Raw genomic sequence first — 8,376 nt, 5'->3', positions numbered from 1 at the left:
GGCTGCACCCAGTACAAGGGACAGTGACCTTTGGGACCAGTCCTGGGTCAGTGGAGCAGAGCACAACCAGGTATGCACTGAAGCACTGTGTTCTTGCCCCTGTAAACTCGGGCAGTTCTGCTTTATTTGATCCAGGGAGGATTTTGGTTTTGTTTCTTATTTTTTATTATATCTTTCTCCAGTGTTTCAATGTACTATTCTGAATATATAGAAGAAGTCAAAAGTGAAAATGAAATGAAAATACTACTCCTAAAGTCAATAATTTTTAATATTTTGTCACATTTACTTTGTATGTGAAAGTTTATTTATTTATTTAAACTTTTTTACTTTCGGATTTTTTTGAGATAGGGTCTCAGTATATAGTTCAGACTGGCCTTGAATTCATGGTGTAGCCAAGCCTGGCCTTGAACTCATGAAGATCATCGTGCCTCAGCCTCCTGAGTGCTGGATTACAGGTATGCGCCACCACACCTGACTAAATACTTTAAATATTTTTTTAAACATATCTTTGGCTGAACCATTTTAAAATTGCAGACATGATGATACTTTGTTCCTAAATACTTCATTTATTTTTAGAGCATCACCAAGGAGCTTAGTTACTGAGGACCACACTGATTGCTACACCACATGCTGCATGAAGTGATTCTCTGGTAAGTTCAATGAACTTCTAAAACTTTGATATCAAAAGCAAAGTTAAAATTATAGTTAATGTCCCATAAGAGACTTTTAGATATAATATCAATGAGGGATGAAACAGCTTTTAACAAATGAATAATGTGACTATCAGCATTTTCCGCAAGAATTTCTGACATCTTATCTTAGCAAATAAATATATTACTCAGAATAGCCTGTCACTTATCAGACAACACTAGGTTTTTTTTTTTTTTTTTTTTTTTGCTAAGGATGAATAAAAGAAATATGAGTAAGAACATTTGGGTAGTTACTCTAAATCAATTCCAGGAAAAATACATATGAAATTGGGACGATGGCATCTATATCCTCCATCTTATAAACACATGTATTATTTCTGTATAACAGAACAAAGAAAGAAACAAAGAAATGAACACAAAATTAAAAACAATGGAAAACATGGAAAAGAAATGAATAACAAGGGGAGCTGGGGATTTAGCTCAGCAGCACAGCACCTGCCTGGCAAGCGCAAGGTCATGAGTTCGATTCCCAGTACTGGAAACAAACAAACAAACAAACAAAAAGAAATGAGTAACAAGGAATTCTGATATCATTCAGCAATGAAGGTACATAAATTATGATCAGGACTATAGACTTCATTCTTATCATTCAGCAATGAAGGTACATAAATTATGATCAGGACTATAGACTTCATTCTTATCATTCAGCGATGAAGGTACATAAATTATGATCAGGACTATAGACTTCATTCTATCAGTTAAAATCCAAAAATCTGGTTGGGCATGGTGGTGCACAGTGTAATCTCAGCACTTGGGAGGCTAAGGCAGGAGGATTCCCATAGGTTCAAGATCAGCCTGAACTACATAGCAAGACCCTGTCTCAAGAAGAAATTTCAAAAATCTGATTTATAGATGTATAGAAGTTTGTTGAGAAATCCGTACATTTCCCAGGAAAAGTCTATGCCAGTTCATCTTGTTGCTTGACTGGGCTGTGAGACTCATGAGGGTACTCACCTCATCAGCGGGTTTACCCATTACCAAGTTCATCACAGGATGGGCTATCAGGTTGTCAGACATAGGTGAAGGAAGTGGGTCAGCAGGTCAGGGTGGAGGGAACTTTGTGGACCAGATATAGTCCCCAGCCACTTTTTTCTGCCACTGTTTTCTTGCTTTGCTTCCTAGCTACCGTAAACAGAGCAGCTTTCTTCCACAGTGTCCTTCTGCCATAACATTTCTGCCTTGTGGGCAACTGCTCATGGACTGAAACCTCTGAAACTGTGAGCCACAAAAACATTTTGGTACTTCGGTCTAGTAACAGAAAAGTAATGATACAGGTCAATTATGCAAATGAAAAAAGTGATTGAAATGTAGTACATGTGGATATTAAGTAAACCAGTTTGCAACTGTAGGCCCACACTTACTGTAACACTATTCACTATATGAACTCTTAGGTCAGTGTAGTGGGAAAAAAAAACCCTGTATGATTAATATCAAGTGAAATATTCTGACAAGTAAAATTATTTGTGGAGGAAAAACATAATCTGTCACTTACACAGTATGTTTTAAATCATAGGGGTAATAAAATAACAAGTGAGGCAGTATAATACACCTGTGACAAAGAAAACAGAAATTGTCAGTTTACCTTGTTAAACTATCAGATAACCTTTCTAATTCTTCACATTTCATGTAAAATACTTTAAAAAGAATCCTGGAAACAAAGTGACAACACAGACTGAGAAATAAGTTTGACAAGGCAATAAAAAACGAGACCTACACACATATTGGTATATGATGTGGGATTGATTAAAGACATAAATACTTGTAATATATTTATACTTAATCAGACCAAACTGACTCAAACATTTCATAACGTCCTCAGCTGCTTCCCATTATTAGAGGCTTTGCTCATACTATTTCTGATTGTCACTAGCAAGATAGCTTATTTGAGAACTACTTTCTTTTCTCCCAGGTGCTAATGCACATACTAGTTTGTTCACATCATTACCGTCCACTCTGCTGCCTTCTTAGGCAGGAAGGAAGAGGCTAATGGTTGATGAGGGCATAGTATTGTACTGCTGAACAACACGACTAATCAATGGAGTATGCTGAATTCAGCATCATGAAATTGATTCAATGCTAATTCTGAAATCAAGTTTATGCTTTAATCAGGGAGAAACTGATATGACTATTCTCTTTTTAAAAACAATATTAGTGACTGAAAGCTAATACCAACTATCTTGTGTCATCTCTAGGGTAACTTTAGTGAAAGGCTGGGGATGTAGTTCAGTAGAGGAGTACTCGCCTAGGATATATGTGATCCTGGATTCAATTTACAGCATTGCAAAGAAACTTTAGTGAGACCCAAGGCAGAAAATTTGGCTGTGTAGATTCTGATGCTTGTTTAGCCACAGAGCAGAAAGGAAGCATTTCCTCTCATGAAACGGCCCCATCTGACTGGTCCTCTTGCTGCCCTTTCAGGGATGTGTCCTGCAACACACTTTAGCATTAGCTTCCCACTTCCCACGCCATGCTACTTCTCATGTCTTGTGATTTTCCTCAAAGTAGATCTTTTTTCTTCAGAGGTGGCAACTAAAAGACCGTGGTGATCAAGAGAGAATGCAAACAGAAGGGTTGGAAGGAGCTTGCAGTTATAGCCTACCTCCTCTTATGTGGGGACAAAATTGTGAAACACTAAAAAAACTTTAATTTGCAACTCTACAACTTAGGTGCTAATAAAAACAAAGCATAAACATTGAGTACATCACTTTGAACTACTCTGAAAAATCTGTCCTCTGTCCAGACTTGTCCCTAGGTGGCAAGCCCCATTGTTAAATAGGGCTAGAAATTATAGGTATAGAACCTCAAGGCAAAACCAGTGCCAGTTTGTAAGGATTTGTTCTCTTGCTCCTGAGGTGTACCATGTTACTGACTTCCTTTCTCTCCCAAGAGGTTTGGGCTACATGGGAATTGCCTTAGCTACTTTCTCAGTGCTGGTATAAAATACTTGACACCCACAAGTTAGTAGAAGGAAGGTTTTTATTTTAGTTCATAGTTTGTAGAGATATCAGTCATTTGGCTGCAAAACAAGGCAGCATGGCAGAGTGGCATGGCAGAAGAGGGTTCCTCATGTCATGGCAGTGGGAAGCAGCAGCAAGCCACCAGAGAAGTAGATTAGATATAGGTATATAGATATTTCCAGGCCACACCCACAGTGACCTACCTCTTCCAACCTTGCTTTGCTGGCCAACATCACACCCAGCTATAAAACCATCCATCAGTGGACCAACCCAATATCACACACACCCGTGCTCTGGTCACCTCTCAAGAGCCACACCTAGAAGCACATGAGCTTTGGCAGAACATCTAGATATAAGCGTAACAAGAAAAACCCTTCTTTTGGCAGTACCATCAGCATCCAAACAGTGTCTCCACTATATAGTAAGGATGACTGCTCAGAAGTCTAAAGTATCTAGTGATGTTGAATGGCCCTGTCTGCCAAGTTGAGCCTGACCACATCTAGAAGCAGATACTGTTTTTTTTTTTCTTCCAGTACCAGGAATCAATCTCATGACCTTGTGCTTGCTAGGCAGGTGCAGTGCTGCTGAGCTAAATTTCCAGCCCCAGAAGCAGATATTGTGATCGTGTAACAACACAGGGGACCATAAGCTCCTGATCTCAAACCAGATGGGTCATTGTCTTAAAAGTGAGATATATAGCAGGATGTGTGCTGAGAATTTTTTCATATTTTGATATTTAGGACTGTTCTTCCTATGAGATAAGACAGTCATCCAAAATCATTCTGTCAGCAAGTCTAGTTCTTTAACCATTTGTATATAATCTACCTACAATTGGATGTTTGCCGCTCTAACAGTGCCCTGCATTCACTTCAAAAATAAACTGCTCAGCCATTGTTAACTCGGGATTTCTCACATGTTCAGCATCCTTGCTTTCATGGTCTGACACACTGGGTTTATAAATCTGAGTAGGAAGAAGCAATTTATATTTGAAAATTCCATGACATTTATTTGACTTCCAAAAATAAGTGACAGATATATTAAGATAATTGAATGCATTTCATCTAAACTCCAGTATGTCTGAAGAATGACTGGGCAAGCTCTAGACAGACTGCTGACCCCAGTCAGAGAACTGGAGGAAGTAGGGTGCAGTATGATCTGAGATTTCTGTGTGTGTGCTTGTTGTAGTCAGGACTTTCAAGCGTAACAATACAATACAAGACACACAGTTTATAAGATTGTTTTATAATAGTCACCCAAAGAGTCACATATAAAGAGAGTGCAGAAAATCTGTTTCCACACTAAAAACCAAAGAATCTAGCTGAGGGCCTGGATACCAAGGCAATATTCTGCATGAGTCCAGCTAAAGACCTCGGGCCCATAACAGTGCCCCCCATGAGTCCCACTGGAAGCCAAGAGCTCATGATGTCTCATGCAGGCCTATTTCTCGGATCTGCACTGTGAAGGCCCAAAGGTCAGTGGTGGAAGCTAAAAAGTCTGGGAGGAACGATCTGTATTAGTAGGCTGAGGGAGCTGCACTGGAGCCAGGAAGCAATGCTTAAAGTAAGAACCAGAGCCTCACCAACAGGTACCATAGCCATCCTCAGCGACAGTGCAGTTCAGGGCTCCTCCAGTGATAACAGCTGAGTTCATCAGGAAGCCAGCATGACAAGCTCCTCCAGGAAAACCAACTGCTCCCTACAGCTTCTAAGCTTCCTCTCCAGTTCTGCCTCTTACGCTGCTGGTAGTAATCTCTCAGATGGGCCTTCCACATCCAGCACCTTGCTGGTTCATTTCAGCTGGGTGTTACAAGTTGACTACCAGTTGTCAATCTACCACAGTGCTGAAATTAAACCTGGAGCCTCACACATGCCAGGCACACACTGACATATGCCTTCATCCCAAAGAGAATTTGTACTTTCAGCAAGCTTTGAATGCAGCCAGTTCATGCTGTGCAGTAGTGTATGGTGGAGAAACAAGCTCTGACACGCTTGGGGTGTTGTGACTTAGATGCTAGTGTCTGAGAACTCAGAGAAACCCCTGCTAAAGCTCTCTACATATACAAAGTTCAAGATAAAACATTATTTCTGAAATAATACTGTGTGACTTCCCATATCTGGATTTTTAAAAAATCAGGATGGTGTACCTCAGTGACAGATGCATACTTAGCATGTACAAGGGCTCAAACCTAGCACTCACCTCTACCCCACAAAGTCACCTTGAACACATCATGTTAGTGTCACAGTGGCATGTGCTACATTGCTACTGAGGATTTATTCTGCTTAGGCAAAATATTTAAAGCATTTAAAGTTTTATTGTGCCTAAATTACACCTTTAAGGATCTCACTAAAATGCTGATTCTGATTCAGGTCTGGCCTGAGGCCTGAGATTCTACATTTCTTTCTTTTTTTGTTCAGGTTGTGCATTTCTAATAAGCTCCCAGGTGAAGGTTTTCTCACTGGGTGTATCACTAGTCCCAGAGAGGATTATTATGATCTCAGTTTTCAGAATACATCAGACAGGGTGATACTTTTTTTTTTTAAATGTCTAACTTCCTATGCTTTCTAAGTTTAAGCAGACAAAACTGTTTTAGGAAAGAGAAAATCATGCAAGACAGTAAAATGCTATACAGCTGCTTCTCCTGTCAGATTTCCTCAGTGATCATTGACTGCCAAAACTTGGAATGTGCTAGTGCACAAATCTGTGTGGATCCCAGACATAGTTATTTTTTTTTTTTTGGTACCAGGAATCGAACTGAGGACCTTGTGTTTGCTAGGCAGGCGCTTGTGCCTCTAAGCTGTATCCCCGGCCCCCAGACATAGTTTAGGTTCATATAAACTGAGTGCTGCTTTCTTTAAAATGGTCACAGTAAAGAGCAACCTTATTCTATCCCTGAAATGATACTAAACTGGAAAATTATCAAGTATGAAGAGGAGTACATTTCTCAGGATGTGAGTTATAAATATTCTTTGAAATGTTATTACATGTAAACTAAGGAATACAGATCCATAAAGGAAAAACATTTACATGTAGTTATATTTAAAATATTATATAAGCAGTGTTATGGTTTGTGTCTGGATGGGGCAGGCTTCTAGAGTCTTTGATTGATCACGGTCCAAAGCTGGGATTATGGATGTGAGTGCTACCCCGCCCCTGGGCTGGGTAATTTGCATACAATATAAGGTAGGGCAAGAAGCTCCTCCCCCGCCTGCTCCTCCCCATTTGTTCTTACTGCTTTTGCTATCTTCTGCTGCCATGAACTGTTGCCCTCTGTCATGTGGCACCCTGCCAAGTATGGACTGAAACCTCCATAAACTGTGAGCTAAATTCTGGATGCTGGGTATTCCTTAATTCTAGATGTTGGGTATTTTGTCTTAGCAATAAGAGAAAAGTAACCAAGACAAGCAGGAACTCAATAATATTATATAGTAGGGTTCTATTTGAGAAGGTAATTGAAACTTAGCAATAGATTGGTACATTAATTGGTTTTGTGTCTCATGCTTATATTGACCAGCTCACTTTAATACATCACAATTATCACAAACCTATGATCCATCCAACTCCCAAAAGCCCTACCTGTGAGGCTTTGGGGGAATATGAGGCTATGGGGGGATAATGCCACATTTCAGAAAATTGCAATATTAAGTAATATCATAAACTCAGAATTTTCAGTTACATGTGAACAGATTAAAACTAACAGCAATTTGAGAGGAAGATTTTTTAGAGGTAACACCCAAAGGGAAAAGGAGAAAATTTAAGTGAAAAAAATTTTAATGAAAAGACCACTTTATTTTTTACCTATTTTTTTTTATTTTAAAGAGAGTAGTAAAAGAAAGGGAAAAAAAGAACAATAGCAGCAAACCAACATTGCAAACATAAACAAAACAAAGCAAGACTATTAAAAGATACAGGGTTTCAAAACAAACTGATAGGAATTAACAGTGGTTGTTATATTATATAGTGTTATGTTCAACTACATTGTTCAGATTACCAGATGTAAGAATTGATTATTGTTCAAACCATTAAAGAGAATAAAAAAATAATTATTAGATAAAACATTAGAGATAATACATTAAACATTAGAGTTTCACTAGACAAGATGGTAGGAATTCACCGATGGTTGTTCCATTGCATATTGTTGTCTTCAAATCAGTTGCTCAGATTATCAGATAGAAGCGTGCAAAATGGGTCAGAGCATAAAAAGTTTTAAGCATTAACTTCATTTCAATATACCATCAGACATTAGCAGTACAGTTATCCCAGCTATTCATATATATATATATATTTTTTTTTTTTTGCCTTCTTTCTTTTTTTTTCTTTCCCTCATCCCAGTTGTTCCTTCCTTTGAGCATTTGTACCATCTTTTGTACATTTTGAGTTTTACTTAACTTTTCAGGTTCCTACACCAGGGAGACAATATGATGTTTACACATCTGGGTCTGATTTATTTCACTTATGAGTATGGTCTCTAGTTGCATCCATTTACCTATAAAAGCCTCGAGTTTATCTTTTTTTTTATAGCTGAGTAATACTCCATTGTATAGAAATACGGCATCTTTTTTATCCATTCCTTAGTTGATGGACATTCGGGTTGTTTCCAAGATTTAGCTATAACAAATTGTGCTGCTATAAACATGGGTGCACATATGTGTGCACTGTGGTATGATGTTTTTAATTCTTCTGGGAAAATACCCAGAAGGGGAATGATCAGG

General features: G+C 38.6%; 1 long non-coding RNA gene across 1 annotated transcript in view; it reads left to right on the top strand.

Annotated features, from left to right (window-relative positions):
• Positions 1 to 413: 413 nt before the first annotated feature.
• LOC102015100 overlaps positions 414 to 8,376 on the top strand; it is a 20,015-nt gene continuing 12,052 nt past the window's right edge. Inside the window, exons 1-2 of the long non-coding RNA XR_263515.2 lie at positions 414 to 455; positions 577 to 650. This is a non-coding gene — a long non-coding RNA (uncharacterized LOC102015100). The remainder of the gene's footprint in view (positions 456 to 576; positions 651 to 8,376) is intronic.

This window comes from Chinchilla lanigera, unplaced genomic scaffold (assembly GCF_000276665.1).
Source record: "Chinchilla lanigera isolate Chin_1 unplaced genomic scaffold, ChiLan1.0 scaffold00070, whole genome shotgun sequence".
NCBI lineage: Eukaryota > Metazoa > Chordata > Mammalia > Rodentia > Chinchillidae > Chinchilla > Chinchilla lanigera.
The sequence above is the reverse complement of the archived record's forward strand: the minus strand, read 5'-3'. Positions and strand labels throughout refer to the sequence as shown.